Below are 16,315 nucleotides of genomic sequence, written 5' to 3' on the forward strand. Positions count from 1 at the left end.
TACCATACACTTAAGTCTTTTAGTAGGCACCTAAGTCCTTTTTAGGATCTTCCCCCTCATCTGTTAAACACGAATACTCCATTTTTCTGTTTTATCAGTTTAGATTATAATGCTTTGAAAGCAGACTTTATGCCTTTCATTGTTTATTTGAACAGTACCTATCACTTCTGGTTGATTCCTTTGATGAGATGTATATACCACAGCCTGTGAAGGGCTGTGATTTAAGGGATAAAGCAACTAACACTCCAGTTGTGGCTATTTGGCTGACCAGCAACAATGGAGATAAGACACTCACACGAAAAGAGGCAAAGTCGAAGACCAGGACCATATAAGTAGTGGACTGACAGACAGCCACTGAAAGGACAAGACCACATGCCTCCCAAAACCTAAAGAGAGGGAGTGAGGTTTCTGGGAAGGAGGCTTGAAGAAGGAGGCACTGGAAGTTGTCATTTGGGAGAGGAGGGAGTGGGATGTCTACCTTGAGCCTCTTCCAGGAGGCTGTTCTTGAGGGTGCCAGTCTCAGCAGGGACAGGACTCAGGACCTTATAGCCAGGGTTGTAAGACAGCTTTGAAAGCTGGGAGGTAGTTTGGTGATTCTCTGAGTTAGATGAGAAGGTAATAACTGATGATTTGTGGCTAGCATAGACCAGGAAAAGTCGCTATCAGCAGCACATCAGCTGAATAGTTCAGGATTGGTCCCAACATGACTAGAGTTACCATATTTCCAGGATCAAAAAGGAGGACATCTGTAGGGGGGGGGGAGGGCAGTGATATGCCTGTGCCCTGCCTCTGCCCCTCACTCCTAAGCCCCCTGCCCCCAAGCCCTGCCGGTGACCCTCACTGCCAGCCTGCAGCCCCCTGCCCCCCCCAGCCCTGCCAGTACCCCTCACTCTCAACCCACAGCCCTCCTCCCCCAGTGCTGCCAGTGACCCTTACTCCCAACCTGCAACCCCCTGTCCTCCAGCCCTGCTAGTGCCTGTCACACCCAACCTGCAGCCCCCTGCCCCCCAGCCCTGCTAGTGCCCCTCACTCCCAACCTGCAGCACCCTGCCACACAGCCCTGCTGCCCACGCAGCTCCAGCACTCATATGCGCACACGCACACACACACACACACACACACACACACACTTTTACTTGCCAGGGCCCTCACAGAGCAGAGCACATGACCCCTGACAGCCAATCACCTTGCCAGCTGCTCCTAACCACAAGCATCCAAGCTGGTCATGTCCAGGAAAAGCAGAGGCAAAGCAAAAACCCAGACATTTGCTCACATTTTAAAAACCCTCCCAGACACGAGGACCATGGGCCAAAAAAGAGGACATGTCTGGGAAAATCTGGAAATACAGTAACCCTAAACATGACCATTATTTATAATGTAATTAAGCCTCTGGCAGCCATTCTGTCTATGCCCTAGATTATCAAAAGCTTCACAAAACAAGGCTTTGACTCGCATAGATCTGTAAAGTGTGGACATCTATAAATTCATTACAACTCTCTTAAAAAAGATAAACTTCCAACATTATTGATGCTATAGTAAGATAGGATTCTTCCTTAGCAATGCTTCACTCTTTCCAATACAAAACTTCATCTTTGTTTTAGCTTTTTGGAAGGTTATTTCCACCCCAAAAAGATTCCTTTTGAGCCAGACTCTGATTTCACTTAGGCTAATGCAAATCTGGTTTGCCCCTTTGACTTCCACAGAATTTTGGCCCCGGCTGGGCAATGTTTACCTTAGCCCCAGTCCCTCTCTCACAGCAGGGGCCTTGATCTGCCCCCCACCTTCCCACCCCTTCCCTTCCACCACAACAGCCTTGCCAGCTGGATGCAGCTGTATTGACTGTCATAAAGTCGAAACCCATGTCGAAACAGGGTGTCAATTTATAAACATCATAAGTGAAGTTCATTGCAACTCAGTCGTAAGTCAAGAACTGTCTGTGAAGCAAACTCAGATTTTCAAAGAGAAATCTTGTAGAAGAAAGCTTCTGCTTTCTGATGTGAGTTCTGTTACTCAGATTAGGCACAGCAGCATCTGCTGACATCATACAAGCAAGTACAGATGGAAGTGCAGCTGCATCAGTTACGTATCCTATCGGTCTGATGTAAGGAGCTTAAAATGTACTTAGTCTGGTAAAATTCTGTGGAAGTCAAAGGGGCAAACCAGATTTGCATTAGCCTAAGTGAAATCAGAGTCTGGCTCAAAAGGAATCTTTTTGGGGTGGAAATAACCTTCCAAAAAGCTAAAACAAAGATGAAGTTTTGTATTGGAAAGAGTGAAGCATTGCTAAGGAAGAATCCTATCTTACTATAGCATCAATAATGTTGGAAGTTTATCTTTTTTAAGAGAGTTGTAATGAATATATAGATGTCCACACTTTACAGACCTATGCGAGTCAAAGCCTTGTTTTATGAAGACCTTAATAATCTAGGGCATAGACAGAATGGCTGCCTAGAGGCTTATCTACATTATAAATAGTGGTGATGTTTAGGATTACTGTATTTTCCAGGTTTTCCCAGACATGTCCTCTTTTTTGGCCCACAGCCTTCGTGTCTGAGAGGGTTTTTAAAACGTAAGCAAATGTCTGGGTTTTTGCTTTGCCTCTGCTTTTCCTGGACATGACCAGCTTGGATGCTTGTGGCTAGGAGCAGCTGGCTAGGTGATTGGCTGTCAGGGGTCATGTGCTCTGCTCTGTGAGGGCCCTGGCAAGTAAGTGTGTGAGTGCCAGCTGGACGCACCTGTATTGAGCATTATAAAGGAACCAATCCCCCATTTATAACACTGTTCCTATAGGAAAATTGGTTCCAATTTACGGTGTTTCAATTTAAGATGCGGTTTTCAGTAACTAATTGCGCCATAAGAATGAAGACTGCCTGTATCTCTCTTGTTACTTCAGCTGAAACCCAGTGAAAGTTATGGACAAATGAAAAATTATCTCACTTAAGAAGGGGAGGCAGGAATTACCACTTGCAAAAGCATCCCAGGTAACCGAATGAAACAGAAAAGAAAATATTGAGATTTAGCTTCTACTTACCATGAGGTAAGGTAGTAAACAAAAGTTTTTTCACCCATCTAAAGTATAAATGTCATCTGTCCAGATCCTAAAATAGCTCTGGAATGCTTGCTCCATATTTTTCAGGTGCAAGGTAACACATTTCCATTTAAGGTTTCCTTCTTCATACTTACGGCTGGGAATTATTCAAACAGTTTGTTTATTTGCTTGTTTGTTTAAATGTCAAACAAATGGCTTCTGTCCTCCCTATGCCTGAAAGGATCCCCAGCTCCTGGAAATTCTTGGCTTGTGTTTGATTTTCTGAGTCTGAATCAGGTTTGAAATGAGCCCATCTAAAGAGAACTATAAGATAAAGCTGCCCTCTAGTGGAAACGTGAGAACACTAAGCTACCTGCATTCAAGCCAAGAACAGATTGAGAGCTATCCTCAGGTGGCATGCAGGCAGCAGAGCTGATGGGATGGTTTATAGGGGCATTTACATCCTCTCTATCTAAGCCAGGGCCAGCTGTTGGGTGGTTTGGGCCATGACTCAAGTTAAAGCAGTTCTTAGAGGACGAACAGATAAGAGCTCCCAAAAGACCTTTATACCAACCAGTGACCGCTAGAAACACTGTCTACACCTGTCCCTAGTCAGGCCCTCAGGAATCCCCTGTTTCCCAGGGGGTTCAGAGGAAATCCCCAGCTAGCTAAGTCCATCAACTTTGTGCAGTTAATACAGCCAGCCAGGCTGTGGCAGGGGCTTGGCCTAAATGAGTGGGCAGCTCCATTGATTTTGGTGGAGTCACAGCTGGCAGCAGAGGCAGGTAGAGAACAGAATCATGCCCTAAGGCAGGAAGTTAATTTTTCAGTGGTACAAAGAAGCACTATAGTGCTAGCATGGTACTGTCCAATGGGCCTGTTCCCTCTGTCATGTCTATGATTCTGTGAATGGAGCACAGCAAAGATTCAGTGAAACAAATGTAAGGGGGAAATGAGCCTTAGTGTCACAAATATTAGCCTGTGGTGTTTCCAGGGAAGTGCTGAGAAACACACTATTTAGAACTAGACTGTAAAGAGGGCTTGGAAAGACATATTCTAGAGAGCAATCCTGTGCTGAAGCAGGGAACTAATATGATGACCAAATGCATCTCCTCTGTCTAATCTCTGTGGCAGGGCTTGCCTTGTTTAGCTAGGGGCTCTATCTCTGCCTCATTTCCATCCTGGCTCCTTATTAAAGAAACTTCCAGATCCAGGTGTTCTCATCTAATCTCCCTATTTGGGAGTTTGCTTTGTCGTATGACTCAAAAGCTGCCTTTGCTGATACATAGCTTCCTTTCTAATTTGCAGGTTCTTTAGTGTTTCTCTCAGCCAATTTCAAAGAGCAAATGATCTGTCCATCTCTCATGAAGCATGCCCTGCATTTCCTGGATCTGCCAATGAAGCCCCCTCTTTCTCCAGCAACTTTAGCATGAGCTCAAATGCTTGCTTTTCACCAGTTAGATCAGGAGTGGCCAACCTGTGACACCGGTGCCACAAGTGGCATAGGCAGCCTCTGTGTGTGGCATGTGGCAGATTAGGGAAGGAGCACAGTGGCAGATAGCGCAGGGAGTGAAAAGCAAAGTAGCAGATCAGGCAGGAAGCACAAGGATGGGAGCAGAAAGCGGAGCAGCAGACTAGGCAGGGGAAGGAGATCAGAGTGGCACTCAGGAAAGGTGAATGACTCATTTGTGGCACACCTGCCAAAAAGGATGGCTCCCACTGAGCTAGATCATCCCTTTTTTTTCCAGAGCTTACTGGATGGCTACTTTCAAAACAGTACATTTGTTCTATTACTTATTGTCTAATGAAACCAGGCCTTCTACTCTTGTCCACCTCAATAGAACTTTATTAGAATAAGGAGAACGCTACCATATTATGCTAAAGCTACTAGATATCATGGCAACACCTGCAATCTAAACATTGGCACCTGATTGACTATGTCACTGTTTGGGCCCAGGATCACAAAGAAGCCCACATCATGTGAACTATGCTAGGAGCTGATGATTGGTGGACTGATCACCACCAACTCATCTGCTCAGTTCTGTCACTCAAACTGACTCTCAAACGACAGATGCAACAGAAGCAATGCTGATATAAGATCAACATTGAAGGACTCAGGGACCCAACCAAGTGAGACCTCTTCTACAAGTGCCTCAATGAAATACTAGCAAATTCCAATCAACAACAATGAGAGAATATCAGCAGAGCTTGTGGTGTCTTCAATCCACCATTATAAGCACCTGCGAAAAGACACTTGGATTCTCTACCAGGAAACATCAAGACTGGTTTGATGAGAATGACCGTGAGGTCCAAGAGTTGATTGGCTGCAAGTGCAAGGCCTACTGTGCTTGGCAGAACAACATCAACTCCAAGCAAAAGAAACTGAATCTCCAACAAGCCAAGGCAGAGATTGAAAAGAGGATCTGCAATATGAAGGATAGATGGTGGGAAGACAAAGCAAAGGAGATTCAACATCTCACTGATATTCATGATATGCTCAGTTTTTTCAATGCTACAATGCCATCTACGGTCTGAGCACTCAGGGACAAACTCTAAGGATGGAGGAAACTTGATCAAGGAAAGGAGAGCCATCAATGCCTGTTGGAAGGAACATTTTGAAGACTTTCTCAGATTGAGACTCTGTTGTTGATGAGGGTGCTTTTAACTCTATCCTGCAACACCCAGACACACTAACATTAGCATCCTCTCTCAAGCAAACACCACAAGCATTGAGGTAATAATCGTCCAAAGTCAACTTCATTGGGTCAGCCAAATCATCTGGATGTCCATCTCCAGACTCCTGAAACAAGTTTCAATTTTCCCAACTCAGTCAAGGCACATGCTCAATTGGAGGGCAGAGAAAGTGCTTCAAGGGTGTCCTCAAGGCCAACTTGAAAAAAATGCAACATCAGCATCAATTCATGGGAGACTATCACCCAGGACCATCCCAAATGGAGGAAGAATCTGCTGCAAGAATCTCAGTACTTTGAAACCTTACAATGACAACGGGAGACAGAAAAGCAGGACCGGCAGAAACAGCACATCATGGACCAAATCAAGGATCCAGAGCCACCCACTCCACACGGAAACATGTGCCCGAGTTGCAGCTAGAGATGTAAAAGGTTAAACATTTAAACAATAAGTATATTTATACCAGTAATGCATTACTAGTTAACATTTAGTATGGTGCGCAGTCTGGCAGGGAAGGGAAGTAGCATGGTGTCTCAGGAACAGGAAGGTGGTAGGGCAGGCAGGTGGGAGGAGTGAGGAGGAGAGAGGAAGTGGGGGGGAACTAGTGCCCAAGGCTAGTCTGCTCCCTCCCTCCAAGAGTGTCAGTGGCTGCAGCAGGCTCAGAAAGCCCTTCCCCTGCTGCTGCTGGCCACGGCTTCAAGTGAGCTGTGTTGTCTGGCAGGGCTTGTCACTGCCTCCTCCCTGTCATAGGGCCCAGGGAACAGCTCCCAGCAGCAGCTGTGTCTGAGCGGGTATGTGCAGGGCCCCCAGTTTCCTGCCCTGTTCCAGGCATGCGGCTGCTGCTCCTCCCCTGCTGTGGGGCAGGGCAGGTGCTGGCTTGGGCCTGGACTAGGTATGTGTTATTGGTTAACCATTTAACTGACATAATTAAAGGAAGTTAAATGGATAATTTTTAAAAATATTTACAGTCCTAGTTGCAGCACAGTCTGTCAATCCCAGATCGGTCTCATCAGTCCACAGATCTGACAATCATGGAAGACAATTTTTCTAGACCGTGAGGGACTGCAGAAGAAGATGCTAAAGCCTCTCTCTTCTGCTGCTGCACTATGGAACTCGAGCCTCCTGGGTTGCTTTGTGCCACAGATTTAAGTATGTATTACATGCTCTCATGGAAGCCCTCCAGTGCTTCATAAAAGAAAGGCATGAACACTCTGGTGCCCATCGACAACAAAGTAATGCACTATACTGTCCTGTATTTGCTCAATTTCACATTCCTATTCCATTACTGACTAGCAAGTAATATTCTAGGATGTCGTTAGATAAATTGCATATATTCAAATTATGTAGCTGTTCTCCAGATGGAAGAGTGAATAGTGAAGTGGTCAAATTTGCAGATGTCACAAAATCATTCAAAGGGGTAAAGACAAAGGTGGTTTGTGAGGAACTACAGAAGGATCTGGCATGACTGAACCAATGGGCAACTACATGGCAGATGAAATTCAGTGTAGATAAGTGTAAAGCAGCGATCACCAACCAGTGGATCTCAATCCGCTGGTAGATCTCGGAGCCTCTTGCAGCAGATCTCAGAGCCTCTTGGAGTTGATCTGAGGCTGGAGTGGGGGGCTGAGTGCCCATGTGCATGCACATGTGTGCCCCACCCCTGAAGTCAGTCTGTGCGGGAGGGAAGGGGCAGGGGCTAGATCGAGGCCACTGCAGTGAGGGATAGTGCCGCAGAGGCAGGACCAGAGGTAAGTTGAGTGGGGCCCCGGCCAGGCGGGACTTGCCTGCTGGGGAAGGTGCGCCCCCAAATCATTTTTTCTCCCTCTGCCTCAATCTGCCTCCCCCTTCCCGCCCCACAGACTTTACTGCTTGGGGAGGGGGTGGGCGGAGGGGCAGGAGGCAGTGGTGCATGGTAGATCTGGGGTTGCTTTTAAATGCCAAAGGTGAGCTCCTGCTTAAAAAGGTTGGAGACCACTGCTGTAAAGCAATATAGGTAAGTATAAATAGATGCACATGGTCAAAAGTAAACCAAGCTATACCTACAGTATGATGGGCTCTTCATTAGCTGTTACCACACAGGAAAGAAATCTTGGAGTTACTGTGGACAAGTTCACTAAAAACATCAGCTCAGTACTCAGCAGCTATCAGAAAGGCAAACAAAATGTTAGGGATTAAGAAGGGAACTGTAAACAAAATGAAAAGTATCATTATGCCCCTTCATAAATCCATGATGCATCCACATCTCAAATATTGTGCCCAGTTCTGGTCTCCACACCTCAGAAAGGATATAGAAGAACTAGAGAAGGTACCGTAAGAGGCAACAAAGATGATTCGTGATATGAAGGGGCTTACATATGAGGAGAGACTAAGGAGGCTAGGCCTATTCAGTTTAGAAAATAGATGCTTGAAGGGGTAACATGATAAAGGTTTACAAAATATGAAATGGTGAAGAGAAGTAAATAGGGATTATTATGTACTCTCTTTCACAATACAAGAACCAGGGGTCAGAAAATAAAAATAGTAGGTAATAAGTTTGAAATTAACTAAAGGAAGTTCTTTTTCATGCAATGTGTAATTAAAGCATTGCACTCACTGCCACAGGATATTATGAAGCTAACAGTTTAGTCGCATTCAACAAGAGACTGGACAAATCCTTGGAGGAAAGGTCCATATGACAGGGGGCAAGCTCGGGGCTGAGTCTCAAGTTGGCCCGCCCACCTGTCTACATAGGACAGTCTGCCCAGCCTTGCCTGCCACAACTTTGCTATTACAATAAACTGGTGGTAAATGCGGGAGGCTGCCCGTTCTATGCCCCCCTCACAGTGGCCTCTCACACTCCACCCCCTCTCACAGGGTCTCTTGCTCACTGCTCCACAATGTGCCCCCTCCACTCTGCCCTGCTCCATCTTGAAGCGACCCTTGTGGCCATCAGGCTTATCTGAATCATGCCATGCCTCTCCCATGACCCTCACCTGGGTAGTGCCAGCCAATTCACCGAATGGAGGACCAACTTCATCTTAGCCCCTCACCGGGCTTCTTATACACAACACCATGATCTTGTGGGGGTTGGCCCGTGCGCTGCCCTTCTGGCCGTCCTTCAGCCCTACTCAGCCCTGAATTATGCTCAGTCCTTCAGGTCGTGAAGATGCACCCTACTCTAGGTGAGTCCACCAACACCCCTGCTCTCTCAGGGTCTCTCAACTGCCCCCTTCTCTAGGGATCTGCAATTGCCCCCTCTTAGAGCCACACAACTGCCCCCTTCCTGGGTTCTCTGGGGTCTTGCACCCCTGCAGGCTCAGTTGGCCACAGCTGTGCCTGGCCCCACTCCTCCCTCTTAGTAATGCACCCTAAGTCGGGGGCTGGGGTTTAGGCACCCCAACCCACCTTACACTAGGGAGGTTCATGGCCCTGGTATTTAAGTGGGGCTGGCACGCCACTAGCAGTCCCATCAGGCCTCCCTATCCTGTCAGGGTACAGTTTCAGGTCCTGTTCAAGACCACTGAGGCCTCCTCCATCCCCATAACCTCACCCTTACCTCCAAGGTGTTCCAGGAGCAGTTCAGCCCAATGTTGCCTTCTTGGCTACTCAACACAGACTGCTGCTTTTTTAGCCTATGTTTGAAAATGGCCACCCTCATCAGGCACCAGGTGGCTGCCTGCTTCTGCCATTAAAGTAGCAGGCACCAAAGGTGCACTGGCACAGTGCATCAGTAGCTACTGAGCATGGGAGTAACAGGCACAGTCTCTGAATCAGAAATACGTAGACCTTAAATGCTAAAGACTACAAGTGAGAAAGGAACAGTGGAAAACTGTAGTCATACCCACTTCACTCTCCCTTTCAGCATCCACTCTCTGACACTGTCTGACACAGGAGTGTGGGCAAGATGGATTCATAGATTCATAGATTCCTAGATGTTAGGATCAGAAGGGACCTCAATAGATCATCGAGTCTGACCCCCTGCATAGGCAGGAAAGAGTGCTGGGTCTAGATGACCCCAGCTAGATGCCTATCTAACCTCCTCTTGAAGACCCCGAGGGTAAGGGAGAGCACCACCTCCCTTGGGAGCCCATTCCAGACCTTGGCTACTCTAACTGTGAAGAAGCTCTTCCTAATGTCCAGTCTAAGGATCTATGGTCTGATCCAGCAAATGGCAGTTCTTATGTTCTTACTAGCAAATTGCCTGTCAAAAAGGATGGGGGGAGGGGTGACAGGGACAGAGCCCAGTGTTTGGCTCTGCGCCCCCGTTGATTTCCCCCCCATGCTAGTCCGGCCCCAGCCCCTCCAGGCCCGAACCTGTCCTCCCAGCAGTTTGGGTTCAGGTTCAGGGCCGGAGCCAGAGCTACTCCCCCACCTTCCCACCCTCTGCCACGGGCCCAACCCCGTTGCCTCCCCCCGCCGTGGCAGCCCTGCCCCCACTTTGGGTCCGGGTCCACTCCCCCCACCCTTGCCCCCGCCACTTTGGCCGTTCCCCATGCTCCAGGGCCAGGCCCGCATCTGCCTCCCCTTCCCGCCACTTCGGGCCCGGGCCTGTTCCACCCCCCGCAGCTTTGGATCTGGTCCCGCTCCCTTCCACGGCCACTGCTGAACCCATGCCACTGCCGCCCTGCGCCTGTGGGCCTGGCTGTGTCCACGGGCCCGGGCCCAGCGGTGGCTGTGGGTCCAACAGCAGTGGTGGGTGCAGGCCTGGTGGCAGTGGCACAGGGAAGACACGGGGTGGTGGCCGCAGCTAATGGTAACCACCCCCTCCCCTCCCTGCTGGCTCTTGTTGTGGGAAGCGAGGTGGGTGGTGCTCTGACCCCTAGCTCCAAGGAGCAAATCAATGGGGAAAGGCCAGCACTGCTGGCCTCGCCCCCCAGCTCCGTCCCCTCTGTTATGGTGGAGCTCCAGTCCCCGCCATCCCCCTCTGATTCCAAGAAGCTGGGGGGGCCTGCCCCTCCCTCCAGCCTCTCAATCCCCACTGTCATGGTGGCGCTCTGCCATCTGTCCTGTCTGTCTAGAGCACTCTGATTGGCTACTGAGACAGCCAGTCAGAGCACAAATAAAGCATTATGGACAGACAGACTAAGGCTTTTATAATATTAGAATTCATTCAGATGATGGGGCCCCACATTCTTATATGGCTTTTTAAACTCTGACTTCAGATTTCAATTTAACCACAAACATGAGGTCACTGTACTCCTTTTGCACCTCCTCCCTTCTCAGTCCTTCCTAGATGAACAGAGAAATGAGAGTCAAATAGCAGAGTTCAGGCCCAGGGCACCATACTTCCCACTTCTAAAAGGTCAAAAACATGTTTGGTGGTCAGTTAATTTGCCAAATAGTCCTACAACTGACCTAGGCCACACCAAGCGGACTGTGCCTTTCAGTCCTGCTTGGGCCCAGGGTTTGGAACTCCCTCCCTTCCCCCAGTGTTACAATCAACACTTGTAACCTATTTATTCCAGCACCACCTGGATCCCTTATTGTATTAAGATAGAGTCTAAGCAGAGAACACACTGAGGGTGAAAGCAGATAGAAGTATCATGCTCTCTGTTTTACATGGGAGGCACTAAGGAACAGAGATTAATTAACCTTTCCATTAATGGGAAGGCTGTGGAAGGGTTAGGAACAGAATCCAGTTCTCTTGCTTCCCAGTCAGTGCTTTAAGCCAATCTTTCTCTGTTCTTTTCAGAGGCTCCCAGAATCCTATACATTGTGTCCTATGGTGTAAGCCGGAGGATGCTGTTCCTGTGGTTTCCTAGGTGACAACATGGGAATCAATGTAATGGCATATAGGACCCTTATAGTAACTAAGAAAACAAATTGCTGTGTTTGAGATAGAGGTCTCTTCATCAGAGCAGATGGAAAATGTCTTGCATTCAAAAGCTTGTCTAAGTTTATCCCAACTACACAGCTTTTCCAATAAAAGATATCACCCTAATATATCACCCTTGTATCTCCCAGTCCTTGACTGGGAATTTTCAAAACAGGTTAAGAGCCTGGAACATATTTCTCATTCAGTTCAGAGAATTCACGTCTAAATCGTCATGACTTTTAAAAATGTCTACCTCAGACTTTTGGCTGCTTTTCAGATATGTGTATGGAAAAAAAAATCAACAGTTGTAAGAATCTCATGAAAATCAACATGCATCCTGTCTGCTTATATCAGTATTAAAATTGGATCAACGTTTATTCTGAGTGACTCCTCCTTCTGTGATTTTTTTTTCCCACTGGATATCATACTCATACTGAAGCATGAATGCAGGCTTACTCATGGTTGAATGGAATGATTTCTGGGATTTGGTCCGAAATGAAATGGACAGAGGAGCCAGGGGGTTTCTGTTGGGACATAACAGAGTAAATTGGCTTTATAATCACAAAGAAATTAACAACATGTTAAAATACTCAAGGGTTATTTTCTTTAAAGACTCTATCAACTTCAAGGTTCTCCCTGCCCATCACCTTCCGGATCTGATCCTACGCAACTAAATCCAGTAAGAGTTTACTTTAAAGTCAACAGCAGTAAGATGCAATCTTACAGAAAGAGAGAAATTATCATACTTGGTATGTTTTAGTCTATATCGTGCCTCAGAAATGGCCAAAGCTGAATGCTCCAAAGGAAAACAACACCAGAAATGTAGTTACACAGAATTTCCCCCTTGCATGCAACTAGCAGTTAGGAATTCCAATTTGGTTCTACTAAATCTATGCATGGATCATTATCATTTTGATACTGTATTTCACTGTACATTGTAATTGTCCTGTTAAAACATTCTTGTTGTGTTAGGAGGCTGGATAGCTGTCCTTCAAGGAAAGGAGAATCAAGAGACTTCCTGCCAGGCCCCAAGGATTTGCTAGTAATTATTTTGGCCTCAACAGCCCTTTTGAACTAAGAGACATTGCCTGATCAAATGAACTGCAGCTTGGCTGGATAATTGGTCACACACTAAGGCTCAAAACCAAGTTTGGGCATATAAGCATGAAAGCTGCTTTGTGCAGGGAAATTCTTGCCAGGACTTAAAGAGCAGCAAAAAGGTACAGAAGGGTCTTTCGGTCTTAAACTTAAAATGCAGTCAAGCTGAATGAAAGCTTAAGTATTGGAGAGAAGTGTTTGCATTAAGATATGTATTGATTTATTTGTTTCCGTAATCTTGTGCTTATTGTTGCATTATTGCATTTATTTTCTGACCATAAAAAGTTAATCACAAAGGTGTTGAAAGACTTCAAAAAGCAAAGGCCCATTTTAAAGAATTTTTTTTTTGGCTTTCAGATTGCATTGGAGGATGGTGATGGCTCTGGAAAGATCTAAACATCTTAAGAGTTGTATACCTATCATATTCTCTTGCTTGTTTCTCCAACTCAACTGAAGTGTTTAGCAGTCTTTCTGGTTTGGGCCTACTGGGACATTTTCAGCCTCATCACCGCAATTAATAAGTAAAAGATGGCTACTTTCAAAACCATTTCTGCTACTCCTTCCCATACTCCTGTAGTTAGGCTCATGTTTCTTCACAGGTTAATCAAACCTCTCAACTTTGTTCTCTTGCAATTTTTTCACATATATTATATAATACACACACACAGAGCTCAAGAGGATGCCCATTAGAAAAGCTTAAAAAGGAAACAGACTAAAACAGTTTAGTTGGTGAGAATGTGAAACTCAAATAACAACAAAATGAATGATCAAATTTGTGGCAGAGCACAGGGTGTCTCTGCCACTTTAAGGGCCTGGAGCTGGCAGCCTCCAGGTGCCTGATTAGGGCAGCCATTTTGAGGCCTATATAAACAAGGCAGTTTGGCTGCAGAAGGGCAGGCAGCAACATCACCTGGCTGAAAGGCTGCTGTGAATGATCTGGAGGTAAGGGGGAGCTGCAAGGGGTTGGTAGGAGGCTCCTGGTCCTGGATATGACCTGAAACTGCACCCTGCTGGGAGTGGGTGGTCTGGTGGGGCTCTTAGTGGCATGGGAGCCCCCCAGGAAATGCCAGGCCAGTTACCACCCTGGTGAAAGGCAGGTTGGGGTGCCTTAACCCCTAGCTCCCACTACCACTGGGTGGGTTACCCATGCGTTTGTTAGAGGGCCTAGATGGGCCAGTATTGTGAGGGGCCCAGAGAGGGCGGACCCCAAGAGTGGGAGTGATGTGGGTGTGGTGCTGCGGTTGCCCCCAGGAGGATGGGGAGTAGTGGCATGGTGAGGCCTGGTGACAGAGTGAGCGGCTAGAGAGACCCAGCCCGAAGGGGAGAGTACCCTCGACTGGCCCAAGCTGGGGCCAGGACTATGGTAGTCAAAAGGGCCGGGGGCCCACCGTGAGGGACGCCCAAGAGCCGGGGGCCTGGGGTCCCGACTGGCCTGGAGGTGGGCCAGGGTCAGGTAGCCAAAGGTTCCGGGGGAACCACACCTGAGAGGGGAAAGTAGCTTCGGGGGGGCTAAGTAGCCCGGATGATGGCAGAGTGGCTGCCTGATCAGAAGGATCATAGAGGGGTCCTGTTAGGATGATTCTGGGGCCCAGTGTGGGGCCGGTGATAGTGTTAACACTGTGATGCCATCTGCGTGGCTTGGGCTGCAGTATTAGGGGAGGTTGGAGCCGCAGAGTGCCCCTGGGCATCGGGGCACTACAATGGGCAGCCTCCCGCTTAATTGACATCGATATCTGAATCAACTATCATCAAAGGCGTGGCGGGCGAGATAAGCGGGCTGTTGCCCAGAGACAGGTGGGCGGGCCACGAAGAGCTTGGCCCTGAGTAAGCCTGCTGTCACGGTGACAGGCGGGCGGGCTGCAGAGCTTGGCCCCAGGAGGCCTCCTGTCACAAAGTTATTCAAATAAATCCTGTCATACTAGAACTTCTCACTCAAGTTAAACAAAATAGCCCATTTCTAGACTTTATTGATCAAGCTCCACCAGTTCATTCTGGGAGAAACAGGTCTCATTATAAAGCTAATGGTGCTCTTCACCAGGATAAACTTTCAAGAGAGGCTCTACAGAAGAAGGTGGAATGATGAAACCTGTTCTAGACTTTATAAAACAACAACAATAATAATAATATTTTCCTCATGGAACATTGCTGACTTCAACAGCAAATCTCAGGATATGGATGTAAGACTTACTTATCCCAACCAGATTCAGGTTTTTTTCCTAGAAGAATCCTTTAACTCACTTATAGAAAAGTACCCATTAGCTCCCTGTTTTCTTGGGGGGGAAATTTCAAGGCTCTCCTTTGAGTTGACAGAAGGCCTTTCCTTCAATTTTCCTTCAGGAAATCTACAGATAAAGGTAAGAAACAGTCTGCATTACAAGCTTTCTATAACTTTTTATTGTTCTAGTCTGGAGACATTGAATAGAAGAGAACAATAGGGTATTTCAGAATTCACCATAGACTGAAATTGTTTCTTAAACCTGAAACGTTCAGTATCAGATTATTTTCTCTTTTATAGAATGAAAACTTCTCTTCATAGTAGCTTGCCTATATATATTGTCTTAAATCTCTTGACATACGGCATACACCTCTAATGAATCTTTTGGTCTTCAGAAGTAGTAGTCATTAAAGGTAAAGATCTCTTTATAGTAGTTTCACTCAGAGGTTACATTTAAGCTACCCTTAAAAGGAGAGAGACCTGGGTTCTGCTCCTTGCTTGCAAAGCTGTATATACATTTTATATTAGGTAGTCAATGGACAAAAAACAGAAATAACCCAAGAAGCGGGAATAGTAAATGAGGCTTCCCCCACCCCCAACCTTTGCACAAAGTGCCTTAGCGCCAGGCCACAGAACTGGGCTCCCTCCTACTTGTTCTCTTTCCTATGACTGGCATTTCTGATTTCACAGTGGTTCTGCTTCATCATCAAGATGGGTGTAGGCTTCCTTCATCCACCTACATTCTGGTGATCAAGGCACTCTTCTTATGGTTACATGTAAGCTACCCCTAAAAGGAGAGAGACCTGGGTTCTGCTCCTTGCTTGCAGAGCTGCATAGACATTTTATATTAGATAGTCAATGGACAAAAAATCAGAAATAACCCTAGAAGCGGGAATTGTAAATGAGGCTTCTCCCACCCCCAACCTCTGGACAAGGAAACATAAGCTTGGAAGTGCGAGGTGTAGCTTTGAACCCTCACAGGCTGAGAAATGAAAATTCAAATTTCCCATTTCCTGGACAAGTGCTCTATTTGCAACAGAGGAATGACAACAGTTGCTGTATTTTATATACAAATCAATGCTGTCAGTGGGTGTTTTGGAGGTCCTTTCCCCTACACATGCTTGAGAGTTTCCTCCTAATTTATAATGAAAATTTAATAAGTAATCGCCTGGTATAATCTTGTCCAACAGACTTTGCCCATCTACTTCTTCCAGAATGGTCACTTGTTGTAGGGATCCTACAACCATACTAAAACAATAGTTCCATAGGAAAGCTGCTGGCAAAGACTTTAAAAATAACATTGCTTTTCCAGGACAGGAACTGGCTTTCAGAATGGCTGTTAAAGCACTGTGGGGCAGATGAGTTTCTCAACCCTGCTTTATGGGTTAACTATTACAATTTCATTTTTTATTGTGCTGTGGTTGTCAGATATATCATTTGGATTTATGAGAAGGGTTGAATCTTTTATGTCTTTTGTACTGTGGCAATT

General features: G+C 46.6%; 1 long non-coding RNA gene across 3 annotated transcripts in view; it reads left to right on the forward strand.

The window, feature by feature from the left end:
- The window catches only part of LOC132250801 (uncharacterized), a 36,821-nt gene that overhangs the window by 13,983 nt on the left and 6,523 nt on the right, over positions 1–16,315 (forward strand). For 2 of the 3 annotated variants that reach the window (XR_009462416.1, XR_009462418.1), the window contains exon 2: positions 12,969–13,553. This is a non-coding gene — a long non-coding RNA (uncharacterized LOC132250801). Of the gene's footprint in view, positions 1–12,411; positions 12,734–12,968; positions 13,554–16,315 lie in introns of those variants that run through there. The other variant, XR_009462417.1, reaches the window with a different exon arrangement.

The sequence above is a fragment of the Alligator mississippiensis genome, chromosome 5 (assembly GCF_030867095.1).
Source record: "Alligator mississippiensis isolate rAllMis1 chromosome 5, rAllMis1, whole genome shotgun sequence".
Taxonomy (NCBI): Eukaryota; Metazoa; Chordata; order Crocodylia; family Alligatoridae; genus Alligator; species Alligator mississippiensis.